Source organism: Macaca mulatta, chromosome 8 (genome assembly GCF_049350105.2).
Source record: "Macaca mulatta isolate MMU2019108-1 chromosome 8, T2T-MMU8v2.0, whole genome shotgun sequence".
Lineage (NCBI taxonomy): Eukaryota > Metazoa > Chordata > Mammalia > Primates > Cercopithecidae > Macaca > Macaca mulatta.
In genome coordinates this window covers 138,697,701-138,712,727 of record NC_133413.1, presented here as the reverse complement: position 1 = coordinate 138,712,727, position 15,027 = coordinate 138,697,701, and positions in this window count along the sequence as shown.

Genomic DNA, 15,027 nt, shown 5'->3' with positions numbered 1-15,027 from the left:
TGGAGATGGGTTTTCACCATTTTGGCCAGGCTGGTCTTGAACTCCTGACCTCAAGTGATCCTCCCGCCTCAGCCTCCCAAAGTGCTGGGATTGCAGGTGTCAGCCAGTACACCCAGCCTTCAACTGGGACAATTCTGAAGGGCCAACCCAGTGGCAGGATTCCCTGTGAGGATTTCTGGAGGCCTCCACTGAATTGCATTATGGTCCCACTTCTCCTTCTGCCTAATACCTGCTTCCCTCCCTCCACAGTTTTTCCTGAGTCTACTCCCCAAGAAGCATCCTCCACATAAACTTCAGAGTCTTGGACTCTCTTCTCTAGGAAACCTGACCTATGACCAAGGCTAAATAACTTGTACAAAGTCTTTGAGCAGAAAGGAAGGGAGCTAGGACTTGTTCCTGGGCCTGCCTGCCTTGGTGGCCTATGCACCTCTTGGCAGTTATCACCTGCAGTACATTCCAGCCTGTTCCTGTCAGGAAACTTCTTGGAATTTCTGAGCAACACAGAGCATGAGGGTGGGTATGGCTGTGGATAAGCGAAAAAGAAGTGAATGTTAATTTCAATAGCAGAAGATACTGAATTTCCCACATTGAAACCCAATGATGAGGAAGGCGCATTATCGCATTTTGAAAAAATAATCTGTAGTATTCTAGAACTTGACTTATGTTTTGCTGCAAACTCAGTGCCTTTGCAATAAATGGATAATGGTTTACTTTATGTAAACTTTAAAAAACCCTCTTTACAAATAAGTTCTCACTTTCAGTTTTCAACTGGGACAAATTATTCTTTCACTTTTTTTTTTTTTTTAAAGACATCCTCTGTAACCCAGTATGGAGTGCAGTAGTGTGATCTCGGCTCACTGCAACCTCCTCCTCCTGGATTCAAGTGATTCTCCTACCTCAGCCTCCCCAGTAGCTGGGATTACAGGTGCACATTTTTCTTATTTTATTTTGTTTTATCTTTTTAAAGTTCAGGGATACATGTGCAGGATGTGCAGGTTTACATAGGTAAAGGTGTGCCATGGTGGTTTGCCGCACAGATCATCCCATCACCTAGGTATTAAGCCCAGCATTCATTAGCTGTTCTTCCTGATGCTCTCCCTCCTCCCCACCCACACTCTGACGGGGCCAGTGTGTGTTGTTCCCCTCCATGTGTCCATGTGTTCTCATCATTCAGCTCCCACCTATAAGTGAGAACACACAGTACTTGGTTTTCTGTTCCTTCATTAGGTTGCTGAGAATAATGGCTTCCAGTTCCATCCATGTCCCTGCAAAGGACGTGATATCATTCCTTTTTATGGATGCATAGTATTCCATGGTGTATACGTACCACATTTTCTTTATCCAATCTAACATTGATAGGCATTTAGGTTGATTTCATGTCTTCGCTATTGTGAATAGTGCTGCAATAAACATATGCATACACATATCTTTATAATAGAACAATTTATAGTCCTTTGGATATATACTCAGTAATGGGATTTCTGGGTCAAATGGTATTTCTGCCTGTAGGTCTTTGAGGAATTGCCATACTGTGTTCCACAAGGGTTGAACCAATTTACACTCCCACCAACAGTGTATAAACAAGTGCATTTTTCTATGTTTTAGAATGGCGGGCACCTGTAGTCCCAGCTACTCGGGAGGCTGAGGCAGGAGAATGGTGTAAATCCGGGAGGTGGAGCTTCCAGTGAGCTGAGATCCGGCCACTGCACTCCAGTCTGGGCGACAGAGGAAGACTCCCTCTCGAAACAAACAAACAAACAAAAAAAGTGGCATTTATATCTTAGGACATAAAGTGAACTTTTGGGGGGCTCCCAAAAGGTGATCTTCCGCCTAGTCTCAATGATATCTTTACTTTCACATCTGAATGTTTTTAATACCTGACTTTGGCTTCAGGCACGACCCTGGATGCAGAGGTTTCAGAGGCTGGAGAAAAGGCATCTCAGATGGAAAGACGGAAGACAGAAAATCTTCAGAGATTGGGAAAGTCTTCTTGTGTTACAAATGATTGGAAGGGAATCCAGGAGCTGAAAGGGAATTAGCATTACTATAAATGGAATCTCAAAAAAAGCAAAAGTTCAGTTAAAATATCCAGAACTTGAAGGAAAAAAAACTAAGTCCAAATACACGTAATTTTTAATGAGCACTTACTATGTATCTGAGCTCAGTCTGTAGATGTATGACTGAATTTATAGAGCACTTTTATGCGGAAGACGGTATTATAACTCACTTTAAAGGAATAAAAGCTGAGGTTCAGAACAGGTGTCTTCCCAAAATTTACACAAATGGCTTTCAGAGTGAGTGTTTCAACCTAGATTGGCTAGCTATCAGTGCTATGCCAAAAACCAAGAATTCATTTTTATAATCATTGGGAAGGCAACTAAAGAAAAAACTATCCAGTTCTTTCACAGTTCTGCTCTTGCATTTTCTGAGATGCAACATTGTAACCCTCAGGAAACAGTCCAGTCAAATGGATTCTTTGAGTTTATCTGCAAATCTGTATAAATATATAATCTTCTCCAAAAGTATTTGTGAAGACGCAGTTCTTTTGTTCTCCCAGAACCTCTTGAGCTTCCACTGTGGCATTAATAGCAGGGGTTGAAGCCTACCTTATCAGAGCAGATGTAGAAAAATTACAAAATTTCTAGCAGCACAGCATTCTTTTGACATGTTCCAGCCTCTCCTAGAGCCTATCAAAATAGTGATATGGGTCTAAGAAATGATTAAAAGAGAAGGCCAAATATTTCTACTAAGTATTAATGACTCTGATTTTTACTGATGCATTGTTGGCCTCTTTTCATTTTGGAATCTTGGAAGAACTTCCAAACCAGAGATGGGAAACCTTGTAAGGCATCAAAGCAAATGTTACCTAGTCTCCAACTGAAGTTCATAGGAATTCATGGATTCAATAGGATTCTAGCAAATAGAAATATATAACATGACCTTAAAATATAATTTTTAAACTCCTGCATTATTTGAATAGTGTCCTTGACCATTTAACTCCCAGCCCCCAAGCCTCAATTTCTGCATCTACGAAGTAAGAAAAAGCTACTGGAGTTCACATACCATGCAGGGCTAATGTGAAGAGCTAATGATCCCTTTGGTTTTCTGGTAAAGTATTCGCTGAGCTGCCTTGAAAGTGTTTTATTGGATATTGGTTGCATAATGAAAATACTCTAATCGCGTTCCTTCCCCCACTTCCCTATGCTCAGCAGCATTTGGGAATTGTCCATTATCCAGTGTAACCACATAAGCTTCGTTTTAGAAGCTTTTCATGACCTGCTCCCAAACTCCTACCTCTCCAAACTCCACTGGAATATCGTTCTTTCCCACCACAGCCAAAGATACACCACTTTTGAGACCAGTCATTGACTTTCATTTTGCACTGATTTGTTTAATCAGCTTCCTCTGTGAAGAATGCTCCTCTCCCAGGCTGCCCAAAGAAATCAAGTTAATAATTTAAATCTCACTCAAATGTCACTCTAGAGAATCTTTTCCTGCCACTCCCTTGCCACCCCACTGAGCCCCATGGCACTTTGCTCTTACGGCTAACCAAGACCATAAGGCATCTGGCTATGCTCAAGGTGACCTACAACATTTGCAAAATTGTAATTCAGTAACCCAGGTCACCTGGCTCATTGTTCTAGTCTCTTTCCACAGATGCTTCTGTAAATAATAATAATAATAAATAAATAAATAATAAAAGAGAAAGAAAAAGAAAAAAACTAGAAACTAAATTACTCCAGGATCTGTGGGAGACTCTGATGAATACCCAAGACAGTCATTTCATGTTTAATAAAGCAAATCTACCCAGCCATTCTAATAAAATTGTAGAAATGCAATTGACTGGACCTCATGGCTGGCTCTGTCTCTTCAGATAAGGCAAAGAAAGCTGAGTACAGTGCTTCCAGAAAATAAACTAAAGCAAGAATGAAATAAAGGGCTGTAATTCCATCAAGGGTCTCTGGCCAGTGACAGAAACCCCCCAAAGCAGGCTTCTGTGATCTCAGAAATTACCACTTCCGTGAAATCGTTGGTCCCTGCAATATTTGAGTTTGATTCTGACAGTGACAAGATTCACCAGATAAGGCCATGGACTGCAGTCACAGACTGAATTTGTGTAACAAAGCTGTCCACAAATGAAGGATTCACTTATTGTCAATGAAAGCAAATAAATTCCACTGTAGTGATGCCTTAAGTCCACAACCTCAAAGTAGAATTTCACCTCACTCGATTAGAAAACATCCATGTATGCAAAAATTGAAATAATTCAGGATACCTGTAAATCAAAGGAAGAGAGCTTTTGTTGTTAGAGCTGATCAACCATAAAGTGTTATCAGACATAGAATGCCAAGAAGATCTATAGGATTCAAGAAAGTGGAAGTCAAGTTGTAACCCTACCTTGACACAGCATGGCATCTTTCGAATAACATTGTATAATTATCTTGATATAGCCTCTCAAAATGCATCAATGGGCCAGGCATGGTGGCTCATGCCTATAATCCCAGCACTTTGGGAGGCCGAGGCAGGTGGATCACAAGGTCAGGAGTTTGAGACCAGCCTGACCAACATGGTGAAACCCCATCTCTATTAAAAATACAAAAAATAGACGGGCATGGTGGTTTGCGCCTGTAATCCCAGCTACTCAGAATACTGAGGCAGGAGAATCACTTGAACCCGGGAGGCGGAGGTTGCAATGAGCCAGGATCACGCCACTGTACTCCAGCCTGGGTGACAAATGAGACTCTGTCAAAAAAAAAAAAAAATCCATAAATGTAGGCAAGTACCTAGCATAATTGTCCCCATTTCACACATGAGGAGAAATGTGACTCAGAGAACCTATGTGATTTCCCCAAAGTCATGTTAAGTAGAGGCTCAGGGTCAAAACCACCCCAGTCTGGTGATTTGTCCACTTCCCTAAATATCCTCTCTACTCAGGGATTTCACACACCATCAAGTAAAGGCTTCCGTTAAAAGAAAAGTACAACATTCTAAAGGAAACTCTAGTTGTTTCAAAAAATTGCCAGGCAATAATGCTATGACTATTTAACTTATCGTTATTATTAATAAAGTGCATGTAGATTATCCTACCTAAATTTTGGTCTTTAGTCTCCATGGAATGTGTTTTACTAGAGATGAAATATAATGTATTTTGAAGTGGATGGTATTTGGCTGAGGAGAGACTTGGGTTCAAATACCAGCTTTGCTATTTACTAGCTTTGTGACATGGCAGGTTACTCAGTCCCTTTGAATCTGAGTTTTCTTATCGTTAATATAGAAATTATAATACATTCATCACAGAAATATGGCAAGTAGTAAGCAAAACTGCATGTGAAAAGTGTTTAACAGGGTGTGCTTGATGCATAGTTGTGCTCAAAGAATGTCGAAATCTAGGGAAACAAACTCTTTAACATCTTGTCTGCTAACGGTGATCAGGTTACCACAAGTTCTTTCCTAGAGAGATTTCATTCAGGCTGTAGCTCCACTAGGGTAATACTCTTTGCATAATACCTTACACTTTGTGAAGAAGGAACACACACTGTCACAATTAAGGAATCAAATCACTGTCTTCAGGTTTCAGCCATTTGCCAGAAATCACGTTAACTTTTGAATCCACTAGCAAAAGATAAAGATTCACTTCTTTTCCTTATGAACAGAATTCAAACAAAACATGCCCTAAACATCTGAAATAAGACCCCATACTGGGAAAGCACTAGATGCCAGTTACAATTTCTTGAGCAGCTGCCAAGTTCCAGTCTCACTGTAAGGCACTTCCACCCATTAAAAGACATTAGCACATTTGAGCCTTGCAAACCACTCAACAAGTAAGCTGTGGAAATATAATATTCTCTTCATTTTACAAGTGAGGGAACTGAGACTCAGAGTTGCCCATGGTTGCTTAGCTCCCAAAAGTAGCAGAACAAGATTCTGACCCCAATGCTCTTTCTGACTCCTTTAAGGCAAGGCTCTTCCTGCCTCCCAAGTCACTATCAAGTCGACATCCAACAGAAAGTGCCCCAAGAGTGTGCACGGGTGGCTGTGAGTGGGAGTTGCCTGACTCACCACTGCCACTGACTCACCATCAGGAGGGATCTGCTGCACTGGCCCTTTGCACTCTGATTCTCTGCTTTTGAAATAGGATGGCACCCAACTTGGTTTAGATTTAAGTCAGTATCTACTTACCAAGTAGCCTGATTCATTTCAGAATTTCACATGCCTACTATGTTTCCCAGAAAGCCATTTGAAGCAGCAGCCTTTTTTTGTTTGAGTTTTACTGTTTCACAAAGGAAAAACCTTTTTTTCACCGTTGCTCACTATTTATGAAGTCAACACTATTTGTCAGGCTGACTAGACCGATTCCATCCCTGCCCTCGTGGAGCTGATAGTCAGCTGGGCATAACAGACATAAACACTAAATTATAGAAGTGATTACACAATAAAAACTCTGATGACTGCCACAAAGGGGAAGTCCAGAATGCAATAAGATGTTTTATTAGGGGACATACCACAGTCTTGGGGTCAGGGAGGGCTTCCCTGAGAAAGTGCTATCTAAGGAGAAAGCGGAAGGATGAGTACAAATTGGCCAATCAAATGGAGGGCTAATGACACTCCCAGCAAAGGAAACAGCACTTGCAAAATCCCTGGGGCAGGAAGAATAGTAACACATTTAAGGAACTGAGAGGTCAGTGCGGCTAAAGCGCAGAGACCCAAAGTGGAAACGATGTAAGAATGGAGGAACAGGAGTATAGCACTGCTTTCCAAAGCACTAATTGGTGATGGCATCAGTCATTGTGAATGCAAACAGTCAGCCCAATGCAAATGCCAGTTAATCTCTCTGATATTTATGTAAGTTATACCTGAACCAATGAAAAGTTCAATGGCTAATTTTTCTTTCTTCTTCTCTTCCTCTTCCACCTTCTATTTTTTTTCTTGATGATTGCATTACTTTCTAAGTATGAGAGGGGAAGTAGAGAGAATCTCCAAAGAAACTGCTTACGTTACACATCTCATGCACTGTGTGTAGGGAAACATGGTAGAACCTTAAGCAAACTAACAAGCTTCAGGGTTTTTTGTTCTTCGGCAAAAGAGTGCTGAAAAACCGCAGAACACATTTCAGATTAAATGAGGCAAGGTGTACAATCTACTATACACAGTGACTCACTCTAATAGTTAAAGCAGCACCCTCTTTCCAGGTGAGACTGGAAACTGAAGAGGTGCATTAGTTAGGCTAGGCTAATTGCTGTAACAAACAAATCTAGGCATAGTGGCTCATACACAATAGAAGTTGATTCCCTGCTTGTGCAATGTCTAAACTGGCCGTTCCGGAGGTGGTCAGCTCTCATCCACAAAGCAATCCAGGAACCAGTCTCCTTCTCTCTTAGTGCTGCACCCTGTTCCTCCACATCAAGCTGGAGGAAAGGTGAAGCATGGAGGAGTGTGTATGAACAAGGCCTAAAAGTGAAAATTTTATTTCTCTTGTAGAACTCCATTACACAATCTCACCTAACTACCAGGAAATGAAGTTCAGTGGAGTGGAAAAAGAAAGAGAGGGTATAAGTGACTAGCCAACAGTCTTGGCCACCACGCATAAAGGTGAGAGAGGTCTTTCTTATTCAATCAGCTCAAATAAATCAATTTTTCTGCAAATGGGTGCTGCACATCTCCTTTCTGCAAACCTTAGTCTAAGTATGAAAATGACAATGAGCAAGTCAGTGTCTTCTGCCCCATCTGGAAGTTTCTAAGGACATGACAGCAGTGTGACTTCTCCCTCTCCTTTATCTACCACAAGCACTGACTTGTCTCACTAGTTTCTCTAGTTTTCTCTTCTAAGGATATGTGGAAATCCCTCCTCTTCTAATGATTACTGTCACTCTTGTTGATTTCTCACTTGAATCATGATGAAATGTTACCATATATCACCTGCAACCAGACTGACTCCCCTCCTACCCAGCTCTGCTTGCCCCCCACCTCCAACTCCAGTCCATTTTTCCCCCAGGGATACCAAAGGGCTAGCTTTCCAATGCAAATTCCAAATGCAGTAGCCACTGACTTGCTTCAAATCCTGTTTGGTTCATCCCAGCATACAGGATAAAGTCCAAACTTTTTCATTTGACAGCTTACAGGACCGGGCCTGGGCTTCGTGCCGCCTCATGTTTCTTCAAGCCCCTTCTGGTACCTAGGGCTCCAGCAACACACAATTACTTCTATTTCTCTGCCCACACAGCCACGAAGCTTCTTCTCTTCTCCAGGTCATCTTGAATCCTGTTGACCCTCTGGTGGCATGCACATCTTTAAAGTCCATCTCAGGCATCGCCAATGGTTGGAAGCATCCTCTGATCCTCACTCTCCTCTGCCATTCTCAAAACACCTTGTGCATGTAATTATATCTGAATTATCTCTGTAGTGTGTGCTCCTTTGTCGTTCATCTGTCCACCCTACTATCCTTGAAACTCTTGGAAGGCAGGCAGCATTGAGAGCATTGAATGTCATTCTAAGGACTTGCAGGTCTATCCTACAATTTAAGAGAAATTACTGAGGATTTTTTAATAGAGGGAGTCACACAATGTAGCCAATATTTTAAGAAGACAAATTTCAGGGAAGACTTTGAAGTTGAATATGGACAGAACTGACTGAATGTAGGTCAACTAGCAAGAAGGGAGAAGACACCAGGGTGCATTTTCTCTACACCCAGGGCCTCAAGATTTGGTCTCAGATCTAGCAGATGTTAGCTGTATAATGTAAGCACAATACCTCTCCTGGCCTTGTTTTATTTGTGAACAAAAAGGAAATAATAAATAATTCTGGACCATCTTACCAGTTTGATATGTGGGCATTGCAGAATAATGAACGCTGATGTGCTTTGTAAATTACAGTAAAATTGGCAAGACTAGTAGTTAAAATCCAAATAAATCCAAACTTAGGCAGTCTCATCATACCTTCAATGTCAAATAGAGTCCCTTCTTGAAGTCTTGAAGGATGCATCCCAGGAGCCCCCACTATTTCCTTGTGCAGTGTGAGACTGAGACCATCCCTGCTTGCCTGCCACCTGAAAGCTGAGTTTTAATATCTGAAGGATTGCCACTCAGAAGAAGAATGGGACCAACTCCATGGGCTGTGTAGCAGTTTCCAAGAGACGAATACTGGCTCAATATAAGAAAAAACTTTCAAACAGTCAGAGCTGTCCAAAGGCTGCCAAGGGCTGGGAATGGAGATGGGCTGTGAGCTCCATGAGATTGGAGATAATGGGGCCAAAGCTGGATGCCCACAGTTAGACTCCACACATCAAAAAGGTTTGGACTGATCAGCTTCAAAGCTTCCTCTCAATTCTAAAATTCTATTGTCTGCTACCACTGGATGCACCTCTATTATTGCACATATTGATGACATGAGATGGTTGGTTCAGGCGTCTTTCTCCTCCACTAGAGTAGGCTCACCAGGAAGGTAGGAACTGAGTCTCCTTCAGTTGGGATCCTCAGTGCCTGGTACAACTCCTGGCACACAGTGAACACTCAGAATTGCTGGTGGAATAAATGAACTACTTTCTTTTTTTATGATAGTGACACACCATAGGGGAAAAATGATGGCTTATTAGTTCATTCTTATGCTGCTGCGAAGAACTGCCTGAGACTGGGTAACTGATAAAGGAAAGAGTTTTAATTGACTCGCAGATCTGCATGGCTTGGGAGGCCTCAGGAAACTTACAATCATGGGTGAAGGCACCTCTTCACAGGGTGGTGGGAGACAGAATGAGTGCCCAGTGAAGGGGGAAGCCCCTTTTAAACCATCAGATCTCGTGAGAACTAACTCAGTATCAGGAGAACAGTATGGGGGAAAATGCACCCCCATGGTTCAGTTATCTCCACCTGGTCCTGCCTTTGACACGTGAGGATATTACAATTCAAGATGAGATTTTATTGGGGACACAAAGCCAAACCACATCATAACATGTCCTTAAGTTTATACTAGGATGAGTTCTTGCATCGTGGGCCTTGTGTATTTTGATGCTAGTCTACTTTCATACTGTCTGACTTGGAGTCTTTGGACTTTTAGAAGTCCTAACTTCAATATTTTTAAAAGTCAAGTAATGAAAATCAGGCATTTGTCCTTGTTGCAAGTGCCCAGGTTTCAAACACACCCAGTTTGTATGCATTTGATGAATGTAGTGTGGCCACTCTTTATCTTATATAGCAAACTATACCCCTGGAATGTTGCACCTATCATCTCATTTAATCTTTACACAAAGCCTGCATTAGGTCACCTCATCTCTTGTTTATAGACAAGGAGACTGCAGAGTTCAGAGAGTCTGTATTAAAAATTTACTGTCAGAGACAGAATTTCAATCCAGTGCCATCTGGCTGACTGGCCCACGCAGCACTCAGCTTCATTTTAGAGAACAAGGTTCCTCTGATGTGTATTTGTGTCACAGATATGCTTGGGATAGAGACCTTTCCTGGCTATTAGCAGTTCTCGTCCCTTGATGGGCCAGTCAAATATGAGAGGCAAAGAGCTCAATGCACAGAAGGCCTTCTGATCCCTCAAGAAACCCTGGGTTTAATGAGAAGGCTGACGCCCTACCTGCTAAGTAAACCTGGCCTCACAGACCCACCACACTCAGAAAGCCCCGCACTGTCCTTTTTCCAGCAAGATCTCCTTTCTACCCTCAGATACAATATATAGCAGAACACCAGGAAGTCTCCCAGGCATTCTGTTCTAGACCTTATATTTTTCTGGTATTGACAACTTAATACATGCTCATGCTTCCTTTTATGGGTAAAGATAAGCCCCCGATAGCAATCAAGGGACTGGTGTAGGAAATGCCGCATTACTCCGGTAAACATTTGAGTGCACTTTCTCCAAGACATGCATCATTGTGCCGGGCCCCAAGAACAGCTTCAGATCCACAGATCGGCAGGTGAGATAGCCTGGTCATGAATTAAGAGAGGGCTTCTTTAAAAATCAAGGCCACAGCTGTGTGTTTTGGGGTGGCCCCAGCTCTACATGACAGAAAGCTATTCTAAGGAAGCCAAGGGCAGAGTCCAAGTCTCAGATAGGGTGGAGTTCTTTTCTTCAGAAACTCATCCCTGAGAAAGGGGGCCTGTCCAAGTGGCTTTTAAAAGGAAATTACTACAATTATGTAACTAGCTTTCATGTCTTTTTTTGAAATGAAAAATCAGGAACAACCTCAAGGTCAATGAGGAATACTGTAGATCTACAAATGCAGGGCACAAATGGTAAAACTATTGACAATAATTACCAATATTAAATGAACGCCTCCAAAGTGCCGGTAACCATGGTACATTCTTTTCATGTTTCACTCCATTGCCCCTCACAACATTCTCTTAGGGTATTTATTGCCTCCATTGTAGAACTACAGAAACTGAGGCAGGGAAAATTTGAGCAAGTTGCTCAGGGTCTTGCATGAAGCAAGTGATGGAACAGAAAGCTCTGCAGCCACTAGAAATGGTACTAGAAATGAATATGTGTGGATTCAAAAACATATACATGGTATGGTATTGAAGGAGAAAATGCAAGTTCCCAACTTGTGTGATCCCACTTTTTCTAACTCACAAAAAGGAGTACTACCTCACACCATTAGGATGGCTACTATAAAATGAGAACAAACAGAAAAGAACAAGTGTTGGTGAGGATGTGGAGAAATGGGGACTGTTGGTAGGAATGTAAAACGGTTTAGCCGCTGCAGAAAACAGCATAACTGTTTCTCAGAAATGTTAGGAAAGAAAATCCATATGATATGGTAATTTCACTTCTTGGTATATGTTCAAAACAACAGAAAGCAGAATCTCAAGGAGATATTTGTACACCCATGTTCATAGTAGCATTATTCACAACGGCTAAAACATGAAAGCAAACCCAGTGCCCACTGATGGAAGAATGGAAAAACAAAATGTAATAGGGCACAACTCACTTTATTGCACATTGCTTTATTGTGCTTCTCAGATATTCCATGTTCTAAAAATCAAGAGTTTGTGGCAACTCTGAGTTGAGCAAATCTACTGGCACCATTTTTTCTGACAGCATGTGCTTATTTCCTGTCTCTGTCACATTTTAGTAACTCTCACAATATTTCAAAGTTTTTCATTATAATTATGGTGATCTGTGATCAGTCACCTTGGGCCTTACCATTGTAATTGTTCTGAGGTGCAGTGAACCTCACCCATGCAAGATGGCAAACTTAATGAACCCACATTTTGTGTATTCCGGCTGCTCCACCAACCAGCCACTCCCCTGTTTTTTCTCTCTCCTCAGATGGCCCTATTTTCTGAGACACATACTATTGAAATTAGGCCAATTAGTAACCCTACAATGGCTGCAAAAAGTTCATGTGAAAGGAAGAGTTACGTGTCTCTCACTTTAAATCAAAGGCTAGAAATGATTAAGCTTAGTGAGGACAATATGTCAAAAGCTGAAATGGGCCAAAAGCTAGGTCTGTCGTTCCAAGCAGCCAAATTGTGAATGCATAGTAATAAGTTTTGAAAGAAATTTTAAAAGTGCCACTCCAGTGAACACACAAATGATAAGAAAGCAAAACAACGTTATTGCTGATATGGAGAAAGTTTTAATGGTATGAATAGAAAATCAAACCAACCACAACATTCTCTCAAGCCAAAGCCTAATCCAGAGCAAGGCCCTAGGACTGAAGATGCTTTTCAATTCTATGAGGGCTGAGGGAGGTGGAGAAGCTGCAGAAGAAAAGTTTAGAGCTAGCAGATTAATGAAGTTTAAGAAAAGAAGACATCTCCACAACAGAAAAGTACAATATGAAGTCACAGTGCTGATACAGAAGCTATGGCAAGTTATCCAGAAGATCTAGCTAAGATAATTGATGAAAGTAGCTCCATTAAACAACAGATTTTTAATGTATACCAAACAGCCTTATATTTCAAGAAGATATCATCTAGGACTTTTATAGCTAAAGAGACATCACTGCTGAGTTTCAGAGCTTCAAAGAATGGGCCTATGCTCTTGTTAAAGAGTAATGCAACTCACGACTTTAAGTTGCAGCCAATGCTCATAAACCACTCCAAAAATCTTAGGGCTCTTAAAAATTACACTATATATACTCTACCTGTGTTCTATAAATAGAACAACAAAGGTTAAATGACAGCTCATTGGTTTACAGTGTGGTTTACCGAATATTTTAAGCCCACCGTTGAGACCTACTGCTCAGAAAAAAAAGGATTTATTACAAAATATTACTGTTCATTGACAATGCACCTAGTCACCCAGGAGCTCCAATGAAGATGTACAAGGAGATTAATGTTGTTTTCATACCTATTAACATAACATCCACTTTGCAGCTTATGGCTCAAAGAATAATTTCAACTTTCAGGTCTGATTATTTAAGAAACACATTTCATAAGGCTATAGATGCCACTAATAGTGACTCATCTAACGGATTTAGGCCAAATAAATTGAAAACCTCTGGAAAGGTTTCACCACTGTAGGTGCTATTAAGAACATTTGTGATTTATGTAACAAAGTCAAAATATCCACATTAACAGGAGTTTGCAAGAGGTTTCCAACTCTCATGGATGACTTTGAGGGGCTCAAGACCTCTAGATGTGATGAAAATAGCAAAAGAACTAGAATTTGAATTGGAGACTAAAGAATGTCACTACAATCTTATGGTAAAACTTTGAAAGAGGAAAACTTGCTTCTTATGGATGAGCAAAGAAAGGGATTTCTTGAGAAGGAATCAACTCCTGGTGAAGATACTGTAAACATCGTTAAAATAACAAAGGATTTAGAATGTTACATAAGCTTAGTTAGTAAAGCAACAGCAGGGTTTGAGAAGATTGACTCCAAATATAAAAGAAATTCTACTGTCAGGAAAATGCCATCAAACAGCTTTCTACAGATAAATATTTCCTGAAAGGAAGAATCAATTGCAGTGAACTTCATTGTTGTCTTATTTTAAGATATTGCCACAGCCACCCCAAACTTTAGCACCCACCACTCTGATGAGTCAGCAGCCATCAGCATTGAGGCAAGACCCTCCACAAGAAAAAACATTACATTAGTAACTCTTGGAAGGATCAGATAATCATTAGCATTTTTTAGCAATAAAGTATTTTTAATTAATGTATGTACATTGTTATTTTACACACATGTTTTATAAGTCCTTATATATGCTGCTGACAAAGACACACCCAAGACTGGGAAGAAAAATAGGTTTAACTGGACTTACAGTTTCACATGGCTGGGGAGACCTCAGAATCATGGTGGGAGGTAAAAGGCACTTCTTACATGGTGGCAGCAAAAGAAAATGAGGAAGAAGCAAAAGCGGAAACCCCTGATGAATTCATCAGATCTTGTAAGACTTATTCACTATCATGAGAATAGCACAGGAAAGGCCAGCTCCCATGATTTAATTACCTCCCCCTGGGTCCCTCCAATGATACATGGGAATTATAAGAGATACAATTCAAGTGGAGATTTGGGTGGGGACACAGTCAAACCATATCACATGTTGTTGCGCACTTAAACCACAGTATAGTGTAAACATAGCTTTTATACACACTAGAAAACTAAAAATATTGTGTGATAATTTATTGCGATATCTGCTTTATTCAGAGGGTCTGGAACCAAGCCTGCAAAATCTCTGTGTTACTCCTGTTTATACATACAGTGGAATATTATACTGCCTTAAAAAGGAGGAATACTCTGACATGAACTACAACATAGATGAACACTGATGATATTATGCAAAAGAGAAATAAGGCAGTTACAAAAAACAAGTGCTGTATGAATCTAAGTATATGAGACACCTAGAGTGGTCAAATTCATGGAGACAGAAAGTAGAATGGTGGTTGCCAGGGCCTGAGAGGAGGAGGAAATAGGGAGTTATCATATAACAAGCACAGAGTTTCAGTTTTGCAAGATAAAAAGAGTTCTGGAAATTAGTTGCACAATGGTGTGGGTATACTTAAGACTATTGAACTTGAAACTGAAAGGAAGGAAGGAAGGAGGAAGGAAGGAAGGAAGGAAGGAAGGAAGGAAGGAAGGAAG